The sequence below is a fragment of the Crotalus tigris genome, unplaced genomic scaffold (genome assembly GCF_016545835.1).
Source record: "Crotalus tigris isolate CLP2741 ecotype Arizona unplaced genomic scaffold, ASM1654583v1 scf7180000018195.218052, whole genome shotgun sequence".
Classification (NCBI taxonomy): domain Eukaryota; kingdom Metazoa; phylum Chordata; class Lepidosauria; order Squamata; family Viperidae; genus Crotalus; species Crotalus tigris.
In genome coordinates, this window is record NW_024096875.1 from 119,873 (window position 1) to 147,602 (window position 27,730).

Consider the following 27,730-nt stretch of genomic DNA (forward strand, 5'->3'; position numbering starts at 1 on the left):
CTAAGCTTTAAATTAGATCAAGAACTAAATGGTAACCAGATGGTAGAAATAATTTCTGTTTTCCTCTTTTCCAGATTATGCTGAATAAATACTCTCTACAAACAACTACATCAACTTTAGAATTATAGAGTTGCAAAGAGTCATATAGACAATCAGATGCAATGTCCTCTTAAAGCAAAAATTTAAATATAAGCATTCAACAGATAGCTATTCAGCTATTCATTAACATATAATGAAAGGGCTCTCACCACCAGTATTTGGTTTCAATACGGTGGGGCCATTATTTTGGACTTATGATGATGAGCTGCCGTTCATTTTGCTTGTGGGTGATCTCCCGTTTGGTCCCTTTTTCATAAGGATTGCAAAGGTCCAGTCTACTCCTGATTCTTCATTCTTCACAGTAGTCATCATCTTTTCTCTTCCTTGTGGCTATGTCTTCAGTCATCCTTGACTCTTTGCTCACAGGAGGAAACACATCTAGATTGTCTAAGTAGGAAAACAAACAAATAAAATATGCAATATACAATAAAAATACAAAACAAGAAGATACTGCCTAAAAGAATAAAGGACCTAATGTACACAGATAGCCACAGATCATAACACTATTTATTGTAGTCAGTATATATGCTCAGCTCAAAGGTCTCTCAAGGGCCTAGTATAATGTTATTTATTTCTTAATAGTATAATGCATGTTTAAATTGATATTGTTATTAAAAGAGTCTGGTGTCTCTGAAATGCTTCAAAGACAATACACAGCTCTTAGGGGTGTACAGCAAATTAAGGCTGTAAGGATTAGAAAATACACATACAAGCACACAGTCCACGATGCATACAGAGAACTTAATTAAAGCTCTCCTTTCATATATTACCTGGTTCTTAAAATAGATTTATAAGTATTGTTCAGAGTGCACCAATTCTCTATAATCTCCCAAGAGTTTAGATATAGTAGTGGGATCTGACATGAGACTTGGTACTGAAAGAGAAATTGAGCCTGTGCTATTTTTATTTTTCTACACCTCTCTGAACAAAATGTACAAGAATTAAATTAGCAAGGATATTCAGTGGAAGTTGAAAAAAGTTTAGAAAAGAGTTATCAGTAGATGCTGATAATAAAGATATTCGAAAAAGTAACTACTTTTGTTTGTTTGTTATTCCTGAAGTATTCTTCAGTAAGTTACCAGTGACATTTAAAGTTCCTTCCCCTTTTCTTTTCTGTCCATGACTCTTTATTTCTATAAAATAAGACCATCAGGATTGTGCAAATGAATGGGAAATAATAAAAAAGACAAAAAAATCCATTTATTTTAAAGGTTCCATGTTCCAAATTGCTGACCAGATTTTTGACTTTTTCAAAACAGAAATGTACACTGTCATTTTTTAATTGTAGTTTACATGAGATGTTCAGTATCTTTGGGATCAATTCATTGTATAAATTAATCTATAAGAAATTAGGGAGTACCTAATTATCACTCCCTATATTCTAGCTTGTTCTCTTCATTATGAGTACTGTAAGAACAACAGCGGTATCCCTAAACTTGCCAATTTTAGTTCAACTGAAGATTGTAATATAGAAATATGTGAGTTTGTACCTTGATTCCTGAGGATTATATGAGTTAGCCTATACAATTTTCTTGAAAACATTTTTCAGAAGTGATGCCACATGGACCAAGAGTGACTGGCCCAAAGTCATCCTGCTGTGTTTGTTCCTTAAGATAGCTGTAGAACTCATGATATCATGCTCTCTTGTCCAATACTTTTAATCATTATACAAAACTATCAGAAATCCCTGCTATACCCCTGGTTCCAACAAGAAACAAGCCGTTGAGTTCACAGGTGGTTGGTTTATTCACGGAATGCTTTGGCATATGGTATCTAAAGAAACAGCAAACAAAGTTAGCACTGGGAGCAACTGCCTCCCTGCGCTCTAAATACATGTCTCCTGACCACCCCCACCCACCTAGCCAGCATCCAGCATGCGCACCAGTAAGAATAGCCAGGCTGGGAAGCGAGGCAAGCTTCCAGCTTTCCGCTGCTTCTTCACACTGGTCAGCTGTTTGGCACGCCAAACAGGGTCCCCCTTCCAGCATCCAGGTAATGGGGGAGGGAAAGGGCTGTTGCTGCCACCTTTGTTGCTGGTCCCATCCGCTGCCTCCGGATGCCTCCATCCAATGGTCTTGTCCTGTCCTCCCCTCTTCCGTTAGTGGCAAGCCCACAGAGGCTTGATACTATCTCTGCACACACAAAATAAAGAAGCCTAGTCACATGAACAAATTTTACTGGTCTGTGTCAAGTAAAAATCATGGCTATTACAAGATTACTGTTATCATTGTTGTATTTCATTTAACAGTTCGATACACGGAAATTGATGACATCACAAAATCAGTTGATACATAAGCATTGGTTGGTAATAATAGCACTTTTAAAATTTTATAATGTCTCTTGTTTGTATTTATATTGTTGAATTATCTGAATCTTTGTTGTTGTTGTTAATTGCGAAGTCGTGTCCGACCCATCGCGACCCCATGGACAAATTTGAATCTTACATTATTATATAATTTTTAACATCCAGACTAAATCTTGATAAATATAATTTAGTCCAAACACTCTAAACTATAATCTTAATTTCCTTCCTTCATTCCTCCCTCCCTCCCTCCCTCTCTCCCTATCCCCTATCCCCAATCACTTAAATATGACCCAGCAGTGTGCTGCAACTGTCAAAAAAGCCAACACAGTGCTAAGCTGCATTAACAGAGGGATAGAATCAAGATCACGTGAAGTGTTAATACAACTTTACAATGCATTGGTAAGGCCGCACTTGGAATACTGCATCCAGTTTTGGTCACCACGATGTAAAAAAGATGTTGAGACTCTAGAAAGAGTACAGAGAAGAGCAACAAAGATGATCAGGGGACTGGAGGCTAAAACAAATAAGGAACGGTGACATGATGGCAGTATTCCAATACCTCAGGGAATTTAACAAAGAAGAGGGAGTCAAACTATTTTCCAAAGCATTGGAAGATAGGACTAGAAGCAACAGATGGAGAGAGAAGCAGCCTAGAACTAAGGAGAAATGTTCTGACAGTTAGAACAATTAATCAGTGGAACAACCTGCCTCCAGAAGTTGTGAATGCTCCAACACTGGAAGTTTTTAAGAAGAGACTGGGCAGCCATTTGTCTGAAATGGTATAGGGTTTCCTGCCTGAGCAGAGGGTTGGACTAGATGACCTTCAAGATTCCTTCCAACTTGTTGTTGTTGTTATTGTTGTTGTTGTTGTTGTTGTTATCCCCCATCCCCTTATCCTTAACCTTTTGTTCCCAAATAATAAAACAAGTAGTTTGCTGAAAATAAGTTTTTTTCAGTATTCTCTATTTTATTTGATCAAGAGGAAAAAAAATATAATTGCAGATACTCAGTTCTGTTTTCTTTTGTTTACTAGCACAAATTGTTATTTTTCTTTAACTATATAACACAAGAAAAAAATATGGTATGCCAAGATGTAAAATTCAGCTAACAAAGCCTAGGAAGTGCAAAAACTGTTCATCAAGGGGAAAACAAAAATTAATTAACTTAGAAATGCATGGTGAAAAGAGATGGCAATAAAATATAGATTCAAGGTCTGATGGAAAGAAAACAAGAACGAGACTTGAATGATAGTGACAACACATAGAACTAAACATAGAAAGCAGAAGCCGTAACACCTGGAACAAGGATGAGGGACAAGATGAATGAAGCAATAATCATGATGATAACAAAAGACCAGTGTATGTTATTCAAGGCATAACCATTTAAAAGTAGAGCCTTATGAGACTATTAAAGTACATTGTACAAATACAACTATTAAAAAGGAGCTGTTTCTATGCATACTTATTTCTTTATCAGTTATTTCTGTAACATTTCATTGCTTGAAATTATTTATCTGTAAATTACACTCCCCCAAATACAATGTGTGTGTGTGCACACGCACACACACACACACACACACACACACACACACATTTAGCAGTAATAATAGGCTAGTCTTTCATATTGGAAGGTCTAAGAAATGTATTGTACATTAAAGACTAACATTGTTCATCCTATTTCCATCTATATTTCGAATATTACTGTGAGGTGTGTGTGTGTGTAACATACAACCTGCAGTGGAAAGCAAGAAAATGAAAGATGAATAGGAAATGAGATGTAAAAGTGTACTATAAATAGACAAATTTTGTTTTTGTTTGCTTATTTATTTTAAGTTTAACTCCTGAACTGGACTAATTCATGCAATTTGCCTTGCAATATTTTCAGAGGTAGTTTATCATTGCATTCTTCCTAGGTCTTTGTGGAATAGGAAGGAAGGTAGGAATTGAAGTTACCATTTTCCAGTTACTAGCTTAGTTCCTTAACCTCCATACCAAACTAGATTCCTAGATAGAAATTATTATGCATTTATTATGATTCTTCACACTCTCTGGATATAATGTTACATAATATGCATGTAAGAAAACTTGATAACTCTTCAATTCATGCCAATATTTAAAGTAAAGAAACTATTTCAAGCTTGGTTTTCTTTCCAAAATGTCTTTTAAAAATATGAAGGCTTGATTATTTTCCTGGAGATAGATAGATGTCTTTTTGATGACCTATAGTGGCTGTGCCTAGTATTAATGCCTGATTTATAAATTCCTTGTATTTTCTATAAGGGATGGTAATTTCACTAAAATACATTTTTCATTTGTTCTATTGTGCACTTTCATTTTTTCTGTCTTCCTTTTGCCTTTGTTTTCCATTCATTTTGAACTGTCAAACGCTTTATGGATTTATTTTTCTTTCCCACATCTTTTATTGGGACACATTATTCCTAAGAAGTTTAATTTGTTGACATAACTATTTACTGCTCTTTCTTTCTTCACTTCCAGATATTGAAGAACTTGCTTGACCATTTACACAGTAAATAACAGGCTACAGTATTTATTTCAGTCCACTATTATAGCTAAATATTTTTAATTTAAATGAATTTCTACTAGATTTGGGTAGCAGATTTATTTTGTGTTCCCAATCCTTTTCATCCTTTTCATAATGGTGGTATCTGAATTTTAAAACAACAACAACAACATCCTTGAACAGTGAAATAATATTGTGCAGTTTGATAAAACTTGATTGGTAAGTTTTCTTTGATAAATAAAGCAATAGAAGAACTCTTTCATTCTCTTTCTGTCTCTCTTCTCTCTTCTTTCCTCCCTGAAATCTAAGCCTTGCTAAGTTCTGTTAGACATTCTAGTCCAAATTTCTAGTATTAGTATCTTCTACTTTATTTCTAGAGATTATTCCAATTTAACCTATTAAATCATTATAAAATATTCTAGAAACAAAATATTTAATTATTAATTTAGTTCTATATAAAACAATCCAGTTGTGAAAATCTGAGAAATGTTTCTTCAAGTTGTCTTAGATGTCTAAAATTCTAAATGTTTACTTTTGATAGGTCCAATTGTGAGATTTCATATGTGTTAAGATATATAAAGTCTGCCATTGTTTATACAAACTATTGCATCTTTATTTAATGTAAAAGAACTGTTGCTTACATTGATTTTTAATAAAATATTGATATAATATCTGTAAAGATAAAACGTTGCTATGATTTTCTTTTTCAATATTATTATTTCTCTTAGGATCAAATTTGGCAAAATGTACAATGGGTGTTAAATTGCTCTGGTCCTTTTTTATATTTTTTAAAATTATTAAAAATTGTGATATCATACAACTCTGACCATATCTACAAGGTGAAATAAGACTAGCCTTTAAAAAAAAATCACACACACACACATACACAGAGACTTGTGCAGCCAAACTGAATGAATGAATGTATGAAATGATCCCATAACTATCATTGTTTTGTGTGGGTTTATCATATATTCATACTGTCATGCAAACACCAATCTACTTTTCTCCAGTTTGTCCTAATTTTGCTAACAGAGTTAAATTTAACGTCATAGGGAAGATATTCATAGGAAAAAAACCTTCTCTCTACAAAGTTCACCAATTGCTTAAACTGTTGTAGAACTTCAGTTTTTTTTTCTTTAATAAGTAACGGAATCCAAACCTGATGTAGTCATCTACTAAGACTAGTATGTACCTAGCTCCTCCAAGAGAGGGCACCATAGGACCAATTAAATCAGCATGCACTAACTGCAAAACCTTGTTAGTTTGCCTTGTACTTTTCTTATTTACAGGATACACACTAGACTTCAACTACTGCAAATAGCACAATCTAAATATGTCTTGCATTTTTTAATTCTTATTCCCTCAGCTAGGTCTGGCATCCTCTACAACACTTTAAAACTTGCATGTCCTAACCTTCTGTGTAATAAGTGTACACAGTTATCATGCTTGTGAGTGTTTGGGAGTGTTTGTGCACCACCTGCTGCTTCCTTAGTACATACAAATTATCCTGTTTAACACCTTGTGCACAAATCCTCCCACCTTTCCTTATGATATATTGACTCTTTGCAAATATTACTTCATACATATAATACATTATCCAAATTTTTCCCAATATCAGGTACATAAATTTTACCTTCCCCTTTTACAGCAACTGTTGTCCATTAGCCAATCTAACAAATGCTTGCTTAGCTGGTCTCAGGTTAGAAAACAATTGTGGTCATTTGCAATATGCTGACTAGCCCCACTGTCTAACAACCAAGTGTTTTTCTCTGTTAATGTTGCTGCCAGTGAAAATGTCAGTTGTGTCGCTGCTCCTCTTTTTCTCCTCTCAAGGCAGTGTCTCTGGAGATGCTCTGTAGAACCACACTTTTTTTTTAATTGTGCATTTTACTTTATTCAAGCATTTCATCAGCTTAATTATCACAGTTCACATGGCAATGGATTTGTATTGTTAGAAGCTTAAAAGACCTCCAATATCCCCCTTCCTTTCTTTTTTTTTTAAATAATTTTTTATTTTTCCAAACTCTCCCCCATACATATACCGTAATACTTATCAGATATTAACATACATTACCTCCACACTCACATACAGATACTTTTAACAAAATGAAATAAATACATACACATAACTTTGGTGTTGCTCGCCCATTTCCCCTTTCACTGTATCCGCACTCCTTGTAGAACCACACTTGAAGCAGCATTTCACAGCTACAAAGCTGGCACCCTGGGACGTAGCAGTTCTAGGCTTGGGCTGTGCTTTGTTGTCACCCCCTCTCTGCTAGCTTTCCAGATGTTTTTCTTCCTCCTCCAGCAATCGGCCAGTCAAATAACTCAAGGTTAAGAGATTTTTTTTACTCACAATTTGGGGAGATATATTGGGCAAAAAAAGAGAAGGCACAACTTATAGTTAATGGGGGTTTGTCAGAAGTGTTCGCAATAAAGAAGGGGACTAGACAGGGTTGTCCATTGTCACCATTGCTGTTTGTTTTAACTTTGGAAATATTGTTGATCAAAATTCGAGAATCACAGCAAATAAAAGGAATAGAAGTTAATAAAAAAGAATATAAATTAAGGGCTTTTGCAGATGACTTGGTGGTTACCTTATCTCAACCTACTCGTTCTGTAATAGAGTTATTACAATTAATACATCAGTATGGAAAGGTTTCGGATTTTAAAATTAATAACAATAAGATAAAATATTGCCTAAAAATATGACTAATTTAGACAAGCAGACTTTGGTTAAGTTGACAGATTTTGAGGTTGTCAATAAGGTAAAATATTTGGGGGTTATTTTATCTGTTTCTAATGCAAAATTGTATAAAAACAATTATGAAAGGCTGTGGGTCAATATACGAAGAGATTTGGAAAATTGGGAGAAGTTGCAATTATCTCTTTTGGGAAGAATTGCGGCAATCAAAATGAATGTTTTGCCAAAGTTTCTTTTTTTTATTTCAAATGATACCTATTTTAAAGAATGAGGTTAATTTAAGTGAATGGCAGAAAGGTATTAACAAATTTATCTGGGCAGGGAAAAAACCAAGAGTAAAACTTAAAATTATACAGGATATTCGTGAGAGAGGTGGACTCAAGGTACCGAATTTGAAATTGTATTATGATGCTGTGGTTTTAACATTAATAAGTGATTGGGTTAATTTAACAAATGTAGAAATACTCCTCTTGGAGGGTTGGGATTTACTTTTTGGATGGCATGCCTATTTAATTTTTAATAAAAAGGTTGATAGGGTCTTTAAATCTCATATTATAAGGATTTCTTTACTTCGAGTTTGGAGGAAATATTATAGAAGTGATTTTAAAATTCCACTATGGGCTATACCGGGGCATGCGATAGAAGGGATAAGGAGAGGAGTCAAGATGGATAGTGTTTCTTATGTACAACTACTTAGATGGGATGGTAAAAATTGGCAATTAAAATCCTTGGAAGATTTAATACAAGAAAATATTATTTATTCATGGTTTCATTATAGACAAATAGTGGAGAGATGGAAGATAGATCGTAATGTAGGTTTACTTAGAGAAGATGAGAATTTATTAAAACAAATAAAAGATCAAAGACGAACCCATATTAAGAGAATTTATGGGGTGTTAGTAGAATTGGATTCAGAAGCAGAATTAGTTAAAGAATGTATGGTCAAATGGGCACAAAATTTTGAAGAACCGGTTCTATTAGATACTTGGGAAATTATTTGGGTGAGGAATGTTAAATTTACACAAGCCCAAAATTTAAGGGAAAATTTTTATAAAATGTTTTATAGATGGCACCTTGATCCACAAAAAATGTCTCGTATGTATCCTGATTACAGCCTAAATGTTGGAGATGTGGATGTTTGGATGCTACTTATTATCATATTTGGTGGTCATGTAAAAATATAAAAGCTTTTTGGATTAAGATATGGTGGAATATCCAAAGAATTTTTAGAAGAAGGGTAAAATTTACCCCACAATTGTTTTTGTTAGGTATTGTTTCTGATTGTGATATTAAAGAGACTACATTGATGTTAAATTTAATTACAGCAGCAAGGTTGTTAGTAGGGCAATGTTGGAAGAAGGAATCTTTGCCTACCTTGCAAGAGTAGTTTTTTAAAGTTTCTTATTTGGCGGAAATGGCAAAGATTTCGGCTTTCTTGAAAGACCAATCGCAAGAGAAGTATTTTTTGGTATGGAAAAAATGGATAGACTTTATACAATGTAAGTTGGATATAAAAAAATATTATCTAGCTTTTCAATAACTTATATTTAAAATTTAAGATATTTCATAGACTTTATAGACTTTTTAGACTTTTTAGACTTTTTTTTCTTCTTTTCTTTTTCTTTCTTCCTATTTTCTTTTATTTCCTTGTATTTTTGTCTTTTTATACATATATTATTGTTAACTATTTTATAACTTGTTTAATTAATGCACTTAGACTTGTTTATGGTTTATATCTGTTTTAAGACTTTTTGAAATTTTTTTAATTAAGCCTGTATTCAGCTCTGGGAAGGTCGTGGGAGGGTAGGGGAGGGTTGGGGGGGGGGTTCGGGGAAGGGAATTGTATTGTTTTGTAAAATCTAAAAATTTTCAATAAAAAAAAGATCAGGAATTATGGTAATAACTAGCAATTGAAAGGGAGTAGGTAGTTACTCTTATTAAAATGCTTGCGGGTTTTAGAAAGAGCAGTATGGACTGGTGGACTAGTAAAACTGAGTTGGAATGCTCAGTATTTTTACTACTAAAGAGTTGCTGGATTTGAAGGCAATTTCAGAGAAATATGTTGAAGAGATTTTTTTTTTACTCACAATTTGGGGAGATATATTGGGCAAAAAAAGAGAAGGCACTCACGAGGTATGTCTAACCAAGACAGAAGAAGGAATAAAGAAAATAAAAGCAAAGGTTTTCCCAATCAAATAAAATTCTGGTGCCAGGCTAAGAGATACAAAACTGTTGCCAACATCTTTCTTCAATTCATAAATTAGAAACAGAGTAGCACATATATAAATTAGACTTACATAATAATGTATTAATGTGAATCTAACTTAATGTATTATAACCATACATATGGGCTCACAAAGTAATCTACACATACAGTATATAAGTTTAGAGGTGTTTCACACTAAACCTTGAATACAGAAGCAAATGTTATTACCTTTAATATTCCTTATTACCTAAAGCTTGAGAGGGAGGAAGAAATATGCAGAGAAATGTGATATAATTAGTTTGGTTTTGAAGTGAAGTTAAGAAAACAAAAAGATTCAAAGTTTCACTTTGATATACTTTTTGATAATAAAGAAAACAAGCCCCTTTAAAATTGCACAGAAATTGCAATATCAGCTCCTAGAAACCTACAGGCTTTGCCAGTCATGGGACCAATAAAGACATCACTTATTCTAAATGTTTTCAATAAGTTTATCCAACAATAAATATATAAAGTATTCCTTAAAATGCACTAAGATGCGCACTATGTGCTTGGTTAATATGTTCACTTTGTTCGTGTAGTTCTCTTGAATGAAATATTGGAGAGCATCTTCCTAATAACACTTCAATAATACCATCTGTATCCTTAATTTAAAATCTTAATTTTAATTTTTTTGTTGTAAAATATACAGTATATTCTGGCTTGCATACAGATGGAAAAATAAGTTTCAAATATATGAAAGAGAACAGACTTAAATTCATATATCACCTCAGGACAACAGTTTGAACTGAAGGATTCATATTTTAATTTCCCATTGCAAAAACAGTCTTAAAATAGAAGATTAATGTAGATATATTAAATATTTAATTTCTAATATGGGTATAAATTAAAGAAGGCAAAGTTTTAGAAACTATAGTTATGTTTAGATTTGTGTCAGCACTTACACTTTGAAAGGTGAGTTAATCAAGTTATAATAATAAAACAATCATATTAAGCAGAGCCTAATATTAGGTAGTTAATAATTGCCACCAAGTCATCATAGTTACTATTATTTTTATCATTGCTATTTATCCTCATTATTATTATTTAAATACAGAAATCTGAAAAATGAAATCTTGATTCTGTGCAGAACTTCATGAGTATAAAATAGAGGAAGATACTAAGGACATTTAGAATTAACAAGGGTCTTGCATTAAATACAGTAGTTTCCAAATAGATAATAATTCATCCTGCAAAACAATAACTTAATGGAAATTCATGTATCTCTCTAAAGCCTTCTCATTTTTCTAAATAACTGACATTTATTTTATATTTAATGAAATGCATTTAGCAACTTCTTACATTTAAGACAAACATTTGAGGAAAATTATATTTAATTCAAAGACATTTAAAAGTATATGGTAGAAAAATGAATAAACAAATTTTTCAATGATCTCATTTAAACAACAAACATACACTGAGATAATTACATGCAATTTACATATTGGAACTCTACTCATAATAACCATACTTCCATTTTTATTATTTGCATACTTATTTTAATTCCTGTTTAAGAAAATTCCCAGATCTACATTATAAGGACCATCCAAATGTCTCCAAATAGTGAGTTCTCCAGCACTTAATTACTCTTAATACTAAATAAAATATGAACAAGCAAAATTAACTTAAAGCTGAAAAGCCTGTGAAATCTAGGAGGTTACTGAAGATTTAATTAGATTAGAATGGACAAGGTGTTACATAGAATTCAGGTTGTATCTAAACCTCCTAGTAAAGAAGAAAATACCTGACAACCTTTTCACCACAATCATTTTAATTTACTTTTTCCTCCCCAAAGCAGGTAGAACTACTATTAAATTATCACAGGGCACACCCTCTGTAATTAAACTCTATTAATATAAAACATTTTTGTGTAAAGCTGTCCATTTTATAAGACTTGTATTTAGATAACTATTTAACTCTATCTGTTTAAAAATGAAATGGAATCACTTCTTATTTGTTTCTATAATACAGCAGCATAGTAAATTAACTTTTACTAGGTGAAACCTACTTATCAATGTAGTACAGTGTAATTCAGATATGTCTGCATTTCTTCCTTTTCACTGATTTTGAAATGAATAAATTCTTACTTTCTCCCTCACTGCAAATCATTTCTCTTCATAATTTTGGACACTGGTTTAGCTACTAAAATAGTTGTTCCACCATATGATTTTCATTTTTCAGTAATATTAGTATAATTATTATCTTTAGTTAATAAAACACATATATTCCTCCCCCTGCCCCCCATCTGACATCCAGTGAGCCTAGTCTCCGCTGGTTTCGTGGAGTTCTGAACCATAACTTCCCAGCATTGCATTTTGTAAAGCAACTGCTGTAATCATACTGATAAATATTCTTTAATATCTCTCAACAGTGGCCATTCAACATGCAATTTATTTCAACTGGCAGGGGTACTGTTTAAGAAAAGCAATTAAAATGTGACTATCTACAGACTATTTATAGATGTAAAGAGTAACACCCTGGCATATTTCTATTCAATAAATATCCAACTTTGAATTACTTCTAACATGGGCAAACCATGCCTGGCTGTTTATTGGCCCATATAAACAAAGACAGAAGCTTCATTATCTTACACAAGACCAGATTCAACTTGTTATGACATGCAGAGACCCAAATTAGAATTTTTCATATTATTCTAGGATTTCCCATCTCCAAGTTCTATAGACTGCACTGAAATTAATTTATGAAAAGTGTTAATGGTATATATAATTTCTTGCTTGCCTGCATTCTATTGTTATTTTTCAGTAGTAAACTTGTATTACTTTTTCTTTCTTAATTCTGTCTATTTGAAACATAATTTCATATATTGTATCTTACATAATAATTTTAAGACAGAATATTTTTCAGCTTAAAATATCTTTTGCAATGTAAAACCAATCTACTAACATCTTAAAACCAACTATCCAGTTATATCAACTTTCTTTAGACCAGGGGTGTCAAACTGCCAGCCTATGGGCTGGATCCATCATAGCAAAACTGCGCCCACCCCATTGCCGGTAATGGCAAAAAGTCACAATAGGTCGTGACACGTCATGTGACGTTGCAAGTTTAACACCCCTGCTTTACACAGTATATCTTGAAGTTTTTAATTTATTAGTTTGCTAAAATGTTATAGTAATATTGTTTTAATATTTAATGATGAAAAAGGGATATGTTTAATTTTATCCATAAATAAATAAATATGTTTTCTGAGGTTTTTGCGGGTGTTTGTATGAAGGTCTTTGGTTATTCGGGTTTTCTCACATGTCAAATTGGAAGTGACTTGGCGACGTTTCAACGAAGTCTCATTCGTCATCTTCAGGCTGGTGCTTTCGGCTTCGTGCTTCTAGGAGCAATGTGTGATCGTAGCTGTTTCTTCCTTTTAACTGCCAGTGGGGGTATGAACTGATTGAATGTCACAGGATGTCACAGGATGTTACCACCACACATCCACGCAAAAAGCAAACCCAAACCCACACTGATGATGAGGCACGAAGTCCAAAGCCGAAATCAATGTCCTTTCCAAAGGATTCAACTTTGCAGTCGCTCCCAAACACATCCCCACTGAAACCATTATATGCGGAGTTGAAACCAGCCTGACCAAAATCAAGCCAGACGACGCGAACAGAATCAGACTCGAAATCACCAACATCATCTGCACCAGCAAGCCACCCAAAAGCAACTTACCCAAAGAGGAACAGAAGCACTACTTAACCTGAAAGAAGACACCAGCATAATAATCTTACCAGCAGACAAAGGCAATGCCACGGTGGTTATGAACATATCTGACTACCAAACCAAATTAACCAACCTACTCCAACTCTCTACATACAAACCCCTAAACACAGATCCCACCACCTACCTGGAAAAAACCACCAGATCCAAAATAAAAGCGTCCCCCATTAGCGAAGAGATCCAGCAAAGAATCATTCCCAGAGAGAAATCATCCAGATGTCCTAAGCTCTATGGTCTCCCCAAGATACACAAAGAAGGAACTCCACTTAGACCCATAGTCAGCTCCATAGGCTCACCTCTACAAAACCTATCCAAATTTCTCGCCAAACAACTACAGCCCTATGCAGAATCCATCACCTCACACGTAAAAAACTCATTCCATTTCTTAGAGATCACAAAGAAACAAAACTTACAGCCCAGCGACCTACTCATGAGCTTCGATGTCATATCCCTCTTCACCCAAGTGCCAATCAAAGAAGCCTTGACAGTTATCCAAAACAAATATAACCCCCCCAAACACATCCTAGATCTGACCAACCACTGCCTATCCAACACATACTTCATCTATAACGGACAAAAAACCAAACAAATAGAAGGAGCACCCATGGGATCACCCTTCTCACCTGTCATTGCAAACCTCTACATGGAACACTTTGAAACCCAAGCTCTAGAAAAATCTGAACACAAACCCAAACTCTGGCTCAGATACGTAGACAACACCTTCATAATCTGGCCACATGGGAAAGAAAAACTGGACAACTTCCTCACACACCTCAACAGCCTACACCCCAAAATACAGTTCACCATGGAAACAGAAGCTAACAACCAACTTCCCTTCCTGGATGTCTTAGTCTACAAGAAATCCAATGGCTCCCTAGGACACACCATCTACCAGAAGAAAACACACACAAACCACTATCTGCACGCTCTCTCACACCACCACCCAGCACAGATCAATTCCGTAGCCAAGACACTCATCTCTAGAACAAAATGCTTAGCTGATGAACAACACCTAAAAACCGAACTACACACTCTCACTAATGTACTTACATCCAATGGATTCCAAAGAAATAAGATTACCAAATTAATCCAAAAAGAAACCCCCACTAAAACCCAAGACAGAGAACAAGAAAACGGCAAAGCCCTCCTCCCTTACATAAAAGGCACCACAGACAGAATCAGTAAGATCCTCCACAAACAAAACATTAAGACAGCATTTTGCACAAACAGAAAAATATCCACCATCCTAAGAAACCCCAAAGATAAAATTGAATTAGAAAATCAAGGAGTATATGAAATCTCATGCACCACTTGTCCCACCACATACATCGGACAAACCAACAGAAGAATGAGTCCACGCATTAATGAACATAAGAACTCAGTCAAAAAAGAGGAACCAACTTCTTCCCTGGTCCAAAACAATCACAGGACATGAAATTGATTTTAAAAAGACCAGAACTATCACCAAAACTGAACACTTTAATAACAGAATAATCAGAGAAGCCATCGAGATAGAAAAACACCCACACAGCATGAACAAACGAGATGATACCTCCCGACTACCAGCCATTTGGAAACCCGCCCTTATTGACAAATGAGTCCCTAACACAAAGAATGACACCAGACCCACACTCACAAAAGCCACACAGGATATCACCACCACACATCCACGCAAAAAGCAAACCCAAACCCACACCGATGATGAGGCATGACCACAAACCAGTAGCCAGACCACAGCTGCATCATTAGCCACTTTAAACCCCTCCAATCCATATATGAAGCAAACTGACACCCACCATGAAGATGAGGCACGACCACGAACGCGAAGCCAAACAATAGCAATGCAGCTCACCATCTCAAATCCCCCTGCAACTCAGACTAACCTGAGCACAACAAAGCCCCCACCCAAACAGAACACTCCCCCAACCAATCAGAGCACAGCCAACCCCCCATCCAATCAGAGCACAGCCAAGCTCCTAACCAATCAGAACACACCTCCATCCAATCAGAACACAGCCAAGCTCCCACCCAATCAGCTCATACCCCCACTGGCAGTTAAAAGGAAGAAACAGCTATGATCACACATTGCTCCTAGAAGCACGAAGCCGAAAACACCAGCCTGAAGAGGACGAATGAGATTTCATCGAAACATCGCCAAGACACTTCCAATTTGACACAGGAGAAAACCCGAATAACCAAAGACCTACATACAAACACCTGTGAAAACCTCAGAAAACATATATATTATATGATTCCTAATTATGCTAAAAATGTGAATCCTGGGTGAATCCATATCATAGAAATAAAATAGTCTGAGCACTAGGATAATATTAAATATTAAAACAAAAACTGTTTAATATAAAAGCTAAAGCTGAGCTTTCATCGGCCAGCACTACCGACATCATCAGAGCGTAATGCAAGATTGCTGGGAGTCCTTTTTATACTGCCAGGCAGCTCTGCACCCGGCTCTTAGATCTAGTTATCGGTCCGTCCATTTTCTCTACTTGGTTTGTTCTTAAAGGGCACACATCTATGACTATACTGGTGCTTTTCAGGGTTGCTGTTTTCTTTTCCTTGGATCCAATCACTCTCTGTCTACTAGCGTGAGCCAGTTGCTTTCGCTCACTTGCCCTTGTTCTCTTTTTTGGTTCTATTCCGGGGTCTGTCTGGCCTTCCTTGGTGGAATTGTGTGCATGTGTGCTTGGGGGAGGGGGTATGTTGGGTGGATCTGGGCATCTATCAGGGCAGTCTCCGATGGATATGTTCCTGCGTATGTTCCTCCACTCAGGGATGCTGCCTTTTTCCATGGATATCCATGAGTATTCTGATCCACTTCTGGCTGTCCTCCTTAACTTAAGGTCCTTCGCTGCTTGAGCATACATTGAGTTTGCCCTTCTTGCGCGTGTGCAAGGTCCCGTAGTGTAACTTTCCATCATTGACCCGTGGATTTCTTGTTTATTCTTGTGGGTGGAGTGACTCGTCTCTCCCTCTTGTTAACGGGGATTGTGGTACGGGTGCCCTGTGAGTTGTCGTCCAGCCATCCGTGTCGTTCACCCCCATCATTATTTCCCTTTGTCATAGGGTGGATTAAGGTATATATCTGGGGTGTCTAGGGGGCAATGTTTCTTGTCTCTTCTCTGTTTCCCTTGTATGTTGGTTGTTACACAAATGACATCCTCCATTCTCCCTTCTCTCTGATCTCGTAGGGGGTGTGTCAATTGCCTTTTTTGTGAACTCAGATGTCGTTGTTTCCATGTCTTAAGTGTTTGGTATGCTGGGCAAAGTTCTATATGGCGATTGATAGAGTTGCCATCAGAAAGCCAGGCTTCCTTAAGTAGGTGGCCTCTCTTGGTGGTGTCTCTGGATATAGGCTGTGCATTGTTAAGATCAAATTCATGCCCATGGTTGGTCATATGGGTCCAAATCTATAAATACTGTTCCTGTCGTTTAACTGCTAGTGCATGCTCGTGCACCCTAGTTTTTAACCTTTTAGTAGTCTCCCCAATGTAATTGCAGGAACAATGCTTACACTTGATCTTATATATTATCGAAGATTTTTCTTTGTTGGGGAGTGGGTCTTTTGGGTGCATGATCTTAGACCATAAAGTTTGATCTGGTTTATGGGCCACTTCTATATTAAAGGGGGCCAGTAATCTGGCTGTTGCCTCTGATACACCATTAATGTATGGGAGAGGGATACGCACATTTTGTGTTGTTGTCCTATCAGCTTTTTGCAAGTTTTTACAGGATCTATGTGGTCTACTGTACTTCCTGATAAATTCAGTAGGGTAACCATTATACTTACAGGTTCGAAAGAGGTGGTTTCTTTCTTCAATTTGGGTCCTGGTTGTGCTGCAATGTGAATCAATCCATCTGAATAATGTTCTTACACAGCTGATTTTATGGGCCACTGGATGGTTGCTCTCATAATGGAGGGTCCTGTTGGTTTGTGATATAACTAGATCAAAGAGCCGGGCGCAGAGCCGCCCGGCAGTATAAAAAGGACTCCCAGCAATCTTGCATTACGCTCTAATGTCGGTAGTGCATCTCACAGTTCAGATGACTCTGAGTGCTTAAATGAACTAATCACAAAAAATATAAATATTTTTCCTACTCAAATTTATAATTTGAAGTAGTTTAATGCTTCTTCATTGTGATGCAATAAAACTTTGACTGTTCCAGCTGTGAGAATTGGATGAACTCTCATAATATAAAAATGAAACAGGCATATGCAGAGAGGACAAAGGTCATACAACTTGTCTAAAAGTTCTCTTCAGCAAGAAGATAAGAAGGAAACAAGAATCATATATCACTAGAAACAGGCAAAAGAGGCACACACCTTCTGCCTCAATCCCATAAACAACTATCACACTTGACAAAAGAAGGACCTTCAGGGATAAAAGATATCCTGAAGTCTGCTAACTCTTTGAGTTGCCCTGGATCTGGACTTAATGGTTTCTGTCTTTCTAATGAGCCCCTGGCAGCACAATTGAGAAGGATAATTTATTTTCTTTGGCAGGTTGTCTGCAGATACAAAGCACTCATGTAATTTAACCATATGAAGTCTAACTTTAATGGGGGGGGGAATAAATAGTCTTCTCCTTGTAGGATATACTGTCCAGAATAATCTCTGGGCAGAAAGTATTTTGTTTTAATTTTGTGCCCCTGGACCCAGTTCATATTATATGATCAGTTGGAATGAAGATCCAACAACATCATTGTTGGCTATAAGTAAAAGAAGACGTCAATAGGACAGAGATATATATGGGAGGGGCAGATTTTAGGGGTAGTGCCTGAATCCCATTGCAACTCAGAAGAGATGTGACAATTATTATTGTCCATTACTTAGGTGATGTAATATATGGAAGTTTCAGTCTGCATCATGGAGATAAACTACTGATATTCTCAATGGCAGTTCTCCTGTGTTCATGTTACCTACTGACTGGAGATTACAAATCAGTGTTACACTGAAATTTGGGCAAATTTGAGCAAACCATAGTGATTGAACAGTAAGCATCTTGAAAAAAAATGTAGTAATTATCAGGCACCAGGATAGATTTATTAAAATCAGTATCTCAAATAACAATCATTTTGGAAGGAGCTTCACTTTTAACCTTCCATTTGGCTTTTCTTTCAATTTTAAAAAGTTCGCTTTTACTAGAATGACAATGTGACAATTTTTGAATGTTCAAATACATTGCATTTTGGCCACTATTCTAACCCAATTTTCTTGATTTCCCAACCAACATGTGTATATGTGTGTGTCTGTACATGTATGTGATATATGTATGTATTGAAATGAACCAATTGGAATAGTGGCTGAAATGCAATAAATTTTATCAGGAGACTTGCATAATATGTGTATGCATGTATGCATGCATCTATGTATGTATACTTGTATGAAGGTCTAGTATTACCCTTTCTTTGTCTGTTCCATGACCAATTGCTCTAATACAGAGTCATTTATAGTATTTAACAATTTTATTTTCTTAACATCACATTACTACTTCCTATATAATTAATATTTTGGCAGACAATGATTTGAGTTTTAAAATCATTGCTTCAAGCAGAAGATATGCCAAATATTGCTACAATGCTTTTGTTAATTTTAGTATTCACTCACCATCCTAATCTGGTTTAGATTATGGCTGTGTATAAAAAAAATCCTCTAGCTATTCTATAACTTTTCCATCTATTTATAGAAAATCTCACACAGGGAGTTGCTCCAATCTCAGTTCAGTTTGAAGTAATTCATGAATGAATATTAGCAATCATTTATCACCCTGAAGCACATTATAAAATTACAGAGTATTTGAAGGAAGGTTTTAAAATTTAAAGGGACTATTATTTCTTAATGTCCTAGATATTTCTGATTGGCAACTTCATAGAATTGTACACAGAAGTCCATCTCTGTGTGGTACAGATAGCTTTCTTCAACACTGAATGAAAACCAATTCAAAAAAATTCTATTTTCCAAAAGAGAATAAAAATAGTCATAAAACTGCTTACAAATTTCAGTGGCTATATATAAAAAGCAGCCATGATGTCTACCAACTGTTCTATGTGTGATGTTGACAACATAATCTCATGTTTTCACATAATTTGTAATTTTCCCAATTTTTTGTTATAAAAATTATTGAATGGCATTTTTATGATTGCTGTATTTTCATTTACTTCCTACTGAATTTATGATTCTATTGATTCTTTGTGTTAATGGATTTAGTGCATTTGCCATTTTATTAAATTAGGCTCCTCCAAATCTATTGGATGGTTGAAGCTGAATCTGATGCAGTAAAATTAGTTATACACACAGTTAATAGTCAAATTCTTTTACAGAATGACAATTTTGATTATTTAAAGTTTTTTTTAAAAAAACATGATGTACCATGGAACTTGCAATGTGCATTTATGTGCAGTAGTGTCCTTCCTGTGGAATAGTTGGTTAAGTGAAATTTCCTCTAAGATAAACTCAGCTCCTGATGACTTTATGGACACCTTGACTTTAACATATCTGAGAGGTAACTAGCTAGGAGTCTAGCTTAATTTTTCAGCCCATTCAAAGTTAGTTATGTTAACTTAAGCATATTAATTAGAAATTAATACTAATTAGAAATAAATACCTTAATTGAGCTTATCTTTCTAAGCCACTTCTTTCTGCCTATTCACGTAGACCATTGATATATTTTATTTATATTTTGCTCTATTCAAAGTCTTGCCATCACATTTACACAATTCTTACCAAGTTTTTACAGAATATCTTATTTTTCTAAGTTTTCAGAGTCAGTACAAAATTCAATGATATGTGAACTTTTCAGGATTTCTTATTGACATTTCACTATCCATTTAAACTATTTACTATTGTCCCATGAACTCTTATTTCTTTCATAATTATATTGCCTTTCATGTGGATTGTAAATTGTTTAATATTTAATTCAGCAACAGCTATAAGACTTTATTTGATCTTTAAAAAGCTAAGTACGCTCAGTCCTATTAAAAATTCCAGGATTATAGACTTGAAACTGAAAAAAAACCCCTGTAAAATTCAGTGGCAAACATTTCATTATTGTTCCCAAGGACTGAATCAATTTGTCATCTTGAGTTACCTTTTATTTTATTTTATCTAACTAGCCAAATTGTTAAATGGTTTAAGTTACACCGCAAATTGCCTAGTAATTACTGTGATTCTTTTATAGTTTTGCTTTAAAAACTGTCCTTATCTGTCTATGATGGTCACCTTGAGGCACAGGCAGGCTGTTTACTTGAAGCATCATGCTTTGTGCTATGAGTGCTAGAGTTTCCCTCTGGCTTCAAATCCAATGTACTGGCTTCTCTTTCGAACAAAATGTTTACGTTCTGTACTATTATGCTATTTTTAGTAACTGTATTTCCTACATATTTCTGTGGCCAGTTTCCTTGAACATACTGGAAGCAATGTAATTTAGTAATTCCCTGGTGCTTTTGGACTTGGCTGGGTCTAAGATAGTCACGTTTTCCCAATTAAAACTATAATTAAATCTGTCTATATGTTGTAAAATTAAAAAGTTTTCATCATGTCTTCTGTTCTTTTTGGGGCTGGGTGACTGTCACTTTTTCATAGTCTATAGATATTGTTAATGCCTATGTGTCTATTGATGGCTGATTTGTCAGAATGCCAGAAATTCCCTGGCATTTTTGGACTTGACTTGACTTGGTCTTGGATGGTGACATTTCCCAATTGAAATGAATTAAATCTGTCTATATGTTGTGAAATTAAAAAAAAATCATCATGTCTTCTGACTGCTAGTTGCTGTCTGTGGATGCATTCTGCCAGTCTTCTGCCTGTTTGTCCTACATAGTAGTTGTTGCACTATGTTGTTGTCCACGTCTATAGATCAAAAACTAGTCAAAGAACCCATGACTGCATTGGTCCACAGCACACCTGACTTAACCTAATACACAAAGATCAAGACACTCAGGATTATGGATCTCATAAACTCTGCTTAATTACATACTTCCAATCTGATGGACATATTTACCAACAAATTAAAGAGACACCTATGTGATCACTGCTTTCAGGATGTATAGCAGAAGTCGTCATACAACATCTAAAAGCACTTCCACAAATACAACTGAAAATATGGATCAGATATGTAGACAACACCCTTGCCATAATAAAAAGGATCAATTAGAGAATACGCACAGAACCATCAATAACATTTTAAAGGAATCCAGTTTACTAGAGAAGAAGAAAACAACAACTTGCTACCCTTCCTCAACATCCTGATCAGCAGAGACCACAATCTTAAACTAGAAACACTGCGTAAAAACTTTATTTAGACAAGCCCAAACACACTGCAGCAATCTGGAACAGAAGAAAAAGGAAACACAGCATCTATACAACATATTCCAACAAAATGGATATCCACTCAACTTTATCAAAAAGTCCCTGACCACTCAACCCAATACAACACAAACCCTAAAAAGAATTACACTGCCATAGAGAATATTTCAGAAACCACCAACAGACTAGTACAACCACAAGGAATCAGCATAGCATACAAGCCAACTAAAGCCCTAAACAGACCAAAAGACCAACAACCCCAGAAGAAAAACAGGAGTCATCTACAATATACAGTGTAAGGACTGCAACAACCAATTTGTAGGAAAACAGACAGAAGACTGGCAGAACACATCCACAAATACCAACTAGCAGCCAGAAGACATGATAAAAATTCTTTAATTTCACAACGTTTCTAGAACCCTGGCACTCTGACAAATCAGCCATCAATAGACACATAGACATTAATAACATCTATGCAAAAGAGACTATCACCCAGCCCAAAAAGGAACAAAAAGACCCAAGCATCTCTCCACCATCAATCAGAACCCAGACGAGCATAGATTAATTCCAAGGTTAATATCAGACCAACAAAAAAGTAAACAATACCCCAATCAAAAAACTGCCAAAAAAGCCAACAGCAAACAGCCCATCAAAGAATCTCTAAGACTTCCCCCCACCAACACTGACAGGCAAAGCCACTAGAATATAAATTGACAGTAAACAGCACTCCTTAATAGCACTGATGATGTTACCTAGTTTGGGTAATGAAACATTTGCAAGAAAAAAAGCAAGCTCAGAGAGTACCAAGGATCTCTCATGTCAACCCTGAGCTACAAATATTCTCCTTCATTAGTATTTAGTAAATGTGAGTGAACATGGTTAAATAATTTCCTACAATGAAAAATTCATTAATTTTCATAAAGCATCAGCGTACTATTTTTATTAATAAAATGGTGGGGAAAATATTGTTGCTGTTTACTATCATTCTCTAATTTTATCATAGTAGGGCAGGCTGGTTAATTAATACTGGCTGATGTAGCAAGACTGATGAACAATCAATCTGCTCAGTTAATTGATTCTTTTTAATATATCCCCTTAAAAAGGCTTCCTTTTATTTACAATGGACACTATAACTGTATTCTACTCACATCCTATTCAACAAATGTGACATCAATATATTTTGCAATATATGACTATTATATATAATGTATCTGAACATGGTTATTCAGACTCTCAGATTTGTCCTTATACAGCAAATTCTTATATACAAAGTAAACAAAATACAATAAAACAATATGAGATCAAAGCTATGTAAGGGAACCATTAATTAAAAGAGTAGCCCAGCACAATTTTGCAGGATTATCTGGGAAGAATGCAGAAAATCTAAATATGTAATGGATAAAAAAAGGGAGAAGGAAAGTATGACCAACGACTTTTTTTATAAGGGGATGTTGTAAAAATGTATGAAAAATTGTAGGTTGTACAAGGTATAAATTTGAAATGTTTCTTCTTCCTATTCAGAGAATGACTGAATGCAGGTTATGTGTCTTTATAAAGTAAAGAAAGATTTCCTAGTGAAGTAGCATTTGTACCTGCTTTCTAAAGACAAGATACAGAAAGGTTTCAACTAGATTAGGAACTTAAAAAACATGGCACTGATTACTTCTATAGTCCTTAGTATACAGCTTTCTTTATCATTTCAGTAAATGTTTTAAAAGGAAAGATTAAAGTGTTTACTGTATTTTGCTGGTATTTTATTAGTCCATCATTCATATATTCACTTCAATGGGCTAGTTGATGGGCTATGTTTACACAGAGCTCTGAAATAAATCACTAAATGATTGAAACATTAAACAATTGAGAGTACACTCTATATTTTTTGCTTCCTGTAAATTCCTGAAAATTAACTGTTCCTTAATTGCATATTTATAATTAGCATTGGCTAGTTGATCCATTAGGAATGGCACAAGGACTCAGTGTTTAAGAAGCCTGCCACATAACTGCAGAAATATTTTCAGACAGTTCTGGTTCAATGACCCTTGAAACAGAGCTGAGCACCATCCCTTATAATTGGCAATGACTAGTGGAGTAAAATCCTCAGGAATTCCTAGTTCCTCCTCATCAGCAGGTAGCAAGAAGTAGCTGAACATGGCAGGTCTTGGAAGCTAAGCAGTACTTGGATGGGAAAACAGTTGGAATTCTTGTTGTCTAACTAAGAATTTTAAAAAAGGAAAAAAATCTGTTATGTTGTCAAAAAAGGTAAATGTACACCGTCTTCAGGAAGCTGAGCCCACAATAATGTGTTTCAGAAAATACTGAAACTAATATTGCAGTATTAAATTAAATATGCAGTGTTTCCTATTAATTAGTATGTGTAAAAATTGCAATATGGAATCGTTGTCAAGGCATCCACATCTCTTGCACATTATATATTAGCACCGTTTCCATATTTTATACTCAAGGTTAATTTCATGTTTTATATTTTATATGTGTAAGTGGACTCATAAAATGAACCCTTTTTATGCCTATTTAAAAAGTGATACACTGTGTTAAGTAATGTAACATTCTGGCAATCTGTAGCTAATACATGTTGAAGTATAAATTTTATTGGTGGCACTGTTACCACTGGCTGTTGAATAATAACAGTTTTTCCAGCCCTTCAGACAGTAGGATAAAGAGGGGAAATGCCTCTTCCCAAAGATTAAAAGAAAGAAAAAGATAAAACTAAATAATAGCAAGTACAATGTTAGAGAAGATAGGAAGAAACAATTGAAATCATGGTGGCAGCAACAGGATGTAAATGAATTAAAAGTTTTACTGCTCCCAGTAGAAAAAAGAGGGAGTAGACAAGAGAGACCATCAAATATGTTGTTTTTCCAGTCAGTAATGAACTAATGAAAAAAGAGCTTTGGCTAGGGAACAAATATGGGGTTATTAAAGTTATCGTTAAAGACAGTTGAAAATTTTAAGAAGACTTGAGGGCACTTATCTGTAGTTATGTGACTAGCCAAAATGTAATCATAACCTATAAAGCACTAATAACTTGAGTCAAGAATGCTTGAAGAACAGCATACCATGCCTGCTCTGTACTAAGAATGTCTGCCAGTGGTGATTTGTACAGAATGAAGGGATCCCAAAAGACAGTACAGATAGTCCTTGCTTACTGACTGAATAATACAATAATAGAGTTGGAAGGGTCATTGTAGGTCATCTAGTCCAACCCCCTGCTTAAGCAGGAGACACTATACTATTTCTGACAAGTGGCTGTCCAGTCTCTTCTTGAAAGTCTCCAGTGTTGAAGCACCCACAACTTCTGAAGGCAGGCTGTTCCATTGAGTGATTGTTTCCATTGTCAGAAAATGTCTGTTTCTAGGCTGAAGCTCTATTTTATCAGTTTCCAACCATTGTTCCTTGTCTGGCCTTCAGATGCTTTGGAAAATAGGTTGTCCCCTTCCTCTCTGTGACAGCTCCTCAATTGGAACACTGCTATCATGTTACCCATGGTCCTTATCTTCACTAGACTAGCCATGTCCATCATTCAGTGACTGTTAAAAGTTATAATGGTGCTAAAACAAATTTATGACTAATACCCACATTTATGACCCTCACAGCATTCTCAATCATGTGATCACCATTATAGTCAGTATGGGTTGTCTTATGCCTGACATTTTTCTTTCTTTTTTTCCCTTGCAGAGCACAGAGATTGGAGAGGAAAAGATTACAAGAGAGTATGCTGGCACACAATGGAGAATACACAGTAAAAGGAATACAGTGACACTGGCAGTCATATGTGCATTTGTGGTTGTGAGTTGCAAGACTGCTATGCAAACAGCCTGGTATACTCCCCATTTAGTGCCTGCTTACTCTTTTGTAATCTTTTCATCTACAATAAATATAAATACCAATATTAATTCCCTTCTTGCTAATCATCCCAGCACTCCAAAGCAATCCAAAGGATGGGGGAATAAGGAAAGGAAAACACACTTTTGGTCAAATGATTTCCTATTTAGCAAGTATTTCACTTAATGACAGAGCTGCTGGTCCCAACTGTGATTGCAAAGGGCTACCTGTGTGACAAAAGCATTGTCAAGCTCTGGCTCTTTTCTGTGTATAATGTAATGTTGCATGTATGCAAAAGAAGAAGAGATTGTGGCATGATGTGCAATTTTGCTTTTATTCTGATGAAAGCAGAAGGATCAGTTGGATACCTATGTCTGCAGGAGTTTCAATTCAGTTCTAATTCAAGTCAATTATAAAACAGTCATCTGGAGGTTTGTCTATTGTTAGAGCCTTTACACTATTTGGCTATTTGATTGTTTATGTATGAGAGATTTAGGAGTTGCAAATATGGTACTTACCAATACAGTGAGAGCTCTGGAAGCCCTAGAATCCTCAGTGGACAGTTGTGGCCCATCTCAATGAATGCTGGCAAAACTGGCAGTTTCAGAAAGAACCAGTCAAGACAGTGTAGCTGGTAGATTAAGGAGCCATAATGGAAGTCAATGTGGATACTAGTATGATGTAAACAGAACTGTAGATCAGTATTGCATGATTCCCCTTTCAGTTGACTTGTGACAGGTGTGATTTGAATCTAATGGAGTTTTTTAGAGGGCCTATATAGTGTCATCTTTCCCCATAGAGTTTTCTAGATCATTGTAGATTTCTTTTTATGATTACATACTGTAGTTTCCTGGACTGAAGAACTACTTTTTGTCTGATGGAGCAGAAGTAAGGTGGTGCCTCAGGATAGAGCAGTGCAGCTGGATTGTGGAGGCAATGACAAATCAGAGTTTGCTTGTTTCAAGTGGAATTATTGTGCTGATTTGTCATGTTGCACTTCAGGCTAGCCCAGGCATTTTCCTATTAATGGATTATTTGGGCTGATCCTAGTCAAGTTACAAATTATAGATTATAGAGATTGTAGTGAACATACTTATTAATGGCCTTTGAAAGGATCAGAATGGGCATATATTTTTTTATTTTTTCTGATCTCTCAAAGGATTTATATAGCATCAATTATGGTACCCTTCTGGATTCTAGAATTGGGTGAGGGGGCTACAATGTAGTTCTCTTAATTTATCTATAGACAGTTATATTTAGTAGATGGCCACTCACTTGTAATGTGCTTCAAGGTCTATGCTCTTACTCTATGTCTATGCTCAAGGTCTATGCTCACACTCCTTCTCTTTAATATCTGCACAAACCTGTTGGTTAAAGTTATCTGTCAGTTCATGATCCATTGATGTGTTTATAATGCCCATACATCTTGGTCCCAGGTTAATCACTATTTTGTGCAATGTATAGAAACTGTCAGGATTTGGATATAAAGATCAGACTCCAGTTCAATCCTAACAAGACTAAATAGATTCCCTGTTTCTGGGAACTTTCTATCATTAGTCTTTAATAGGCTCATAATTGCTCAGTCTGAGGAGTTTCATGGATTTGCAATTTCTTCTTGAAGAGACAGTGACAGTTGTGGCCAAGAAGTCTTTTGCAAAGATTTATCTTAGGCACTAGTTCTGTACTACTATGACTAAGAATCTTGGGGATGTGAACTTTCCACAGCCTCCTAATTACATATAAATTAAGCCCTGGGAATTCTCTGCTTCAACCAAAACAAAATAAAGAAATAAAAAATTCCTTCCTTCCCTGGGCTGTAGTTAAAATCTGCATTTGGAGAAAAGAGAAAATACTTTAAAAAAATTGCTCAAGCCTTCTGCATAGACTGTATGAGGAATATTAATGTGGGGCTTTAAAGGCAAATTACTCAGTGATTCTCCTTCTCTCCCACAGATTAATGATAAA

At 35.4% G+C, this 27,730-nt stretch overlaps 1 long non-coding RNA gene across 1 annotated transcript; it reads right to left on the reverse strand.

Moving 5' to 3' along the window:
* Nucleotides 1-26,804, reverse strand: LOC120310463. Its single transcript, XR_005557366.1, has 3 exons — nt 26,284-26,804; nt 1,982-2,231; nt 1-486 (listed from the first exon to the last, which is right to left on the reverse strand). It is a non-coding gene; the product is annotated as an uncharacterized LOC120310463 (long non-coding RNA).
* Between the last annotated feature and the right edge of the window lie 926 nt (nt 26,805-27,730).